General features: G+C 53.1%; 1 long non-coding RNA gene across 1 annotated transcript; it reads right to left on the bottom strand.

Moving 5' to 3' along the window:
- Nucleotides 1-376: 376 nt before the first annotated feature.
- On the bottom strand, nt 377-1,405 carry LOC119298027. The gene is made up of 2 exons (XR_005145790.1): nt 1,185-1,405; nt 377-1,059 (listed from the first exon to the last, which is right to left on the bottom strand). It is a non-coding gene; the product is annotated as an uncharacterized LOC119298027 (long non-coding RNA).
- Nucleotides 1,406-1,947: the final 542 nt, after the last annotated feature.

Below are 1,947 nucleotides of genomic sequence, written 5' to 3'. Positions count from 1 at the left end.
TGTTGTTAAACATGGCAAGAGGGTGAAGCAAAGTAAAACTACCTATCTAGGCAAGTTTAAATGAGGCCGGTAACAACGAACAACAATTCCGGTAAATCCCTATATGCATATTCTAGGTTTGGTACTGTTCTGCCCTAAACTATATTTTATAGTTGTTAAACATGCAAAGTAAAGCCACCATGTTAAACTATGCATTTTTCTACCCCATTTACATATAAAGTTTATTTAAAACCGAGCTACGGTTATTTAGTTATGAAATAAATCATTTTAGCACGTCATTTAAGCAAATTTAAACAAGCAGCTTTTTAAACATTTTAAACATGGTTGAAAGTGGCAAATTATTAATCTACACATAATTTTAAGCAAGTTTCATATATAAAACATTTCAATCCGATGCACGGTTGTGGAATTATTAAATGCATGATCAACAAGGGCTTTTCTGTAAAACAGCAATCCTGTGGAAATTAGCTAAATTCGCAGCAACGGAAAAAAACAGTACGGGCCGAATCTTCCTGGCCCAACAGGAACAGGGGAGGTGCTGGGCGCGTTCTAACCCATGGGCTTGGCCCGCTGGTGAAGAGGAAGGCCAGCGAGGGCGGTGCGGATCTGGCCCGACTGGGCCTGGCTGGATCTGGGCTGGGGCGGCGCGGTCAACGAAGGCGAAGGAAGGGCGCGTTCGCTCGTGGTTGTGTCCGGTTCGGTCAAACAGGGCCATGGCTGCCTTGTTCGTCTGCTCGAAACAGGGGAAGCAGGGCGCGATGGCGGAGCTTGGCGAAGGCGCAGCGTCGCGCGATCGAAGCGGCGGCGGCTTGATGCGAGGGATCTCCGGCTTGACTTGAGGAGCTCGGGCAGGAGAAGCAGCGCAGGAGAGGTAACAGCGTTGTTGCCGGGGAGCGGTGAAGGCGAACTTGGCGTCGTGAGGCGACCTCTGGCGACGCAGCAACACAGGCAGAGGCGCGGGAAACGTCAAGGATGCGCGGATCCGGGGCCGAGGCCGGAGGAACGATCCCGACGATGACGGAGCTTCCGCGGGCGACCATGACATCTCCCACTCATTCCCTGCGCAGAGACGAAGAGGGTGAGGCGAGCGGGATGATAGATCTCTTGAGAGAGAGAGCGTTGCAGAGGAGCAGGAAGCAACATAGGGGAGGATGGAGAGGAGTGGGACGAGGCCGGTGCCTCACGGGCTGTGCGGGGACGAGGAGGCGCGTCCTCGGGCGGCTGCGGAGAGAGCGCAGGCAGAGGAACTTGGGAGCGACGACCAGGGTCTCGGGCGGAGGATGGTGGTAGGCTGTTGTGATTAGGCGGCGCTGAAAACCAGGGAAGTGGTCGGGGGGATTGAATCGGCAGGAGATCCCGAGGGGAAGCGAGAGAGTGGCGGCGGCGGCTGAGGGAAAGGATGGATGGGGCGGCTAGGTTTTAGGGTTAGGTAGGCTGAATATATAGTGGTGAATCTTGGTTAGGTGCAACTGGTCCCTTTGATCTTAATCGGACGGTCGCAAAAAAATAGTTAGGAAATTCAAATAAGAAAACGGTGACGTTTTGTAAACGTTTGGGGATGATCCGGACCCAACGGTGACGACTCCCCGGGTCGGGTTCGGGACAACTTGCGGACGCGCGCGAGGGGGGATGCAGGCTGACGAGAGAGGTTAGGTTGGGCCTGGCGATAGGTAGTGGACTGTGTAGACGGTCTCAAGCTGAGAGAAGAGAAGAGAGAGAGAGAGACCCGGCGACTGTTACCGGAGACCAAAAACGTCCGACGTTTTGACCGATATAGTTATCCGTTCGGACGTCAAACGGACTCCGAATGCGATGAAACTTGGCAGGCGGCCTACCTACAACATAACAACACCGCATGCCAAGTTTCAACCCATTCCGAGAACATTTTTCGACCACTTATAAAATACTATTTCAGACATGTCGCGGGCGCGTGCAAGTGTGTCTGGG

Source organism: Triticum dicoccoides, chromosome 5A, assembly GCF_002162155.2.
Source record: "Triticum dicoccoides isolate Atlit2015 ecotype Zavitan chromosome 5A, WEW_v2.0, whole genome shotgun sequence".
NCBI classification, from domain to species: Eukaryota; Viridiplantae; Streptophyta; class Magnoliopsida; order Poales; family Poaceae; genus Triticum; species Triticum dicoccoides.
Note: the sequence above shows the minus strand (reverse complement) of the source record. Positions and strands in the feature narration are given on the sequence as shown.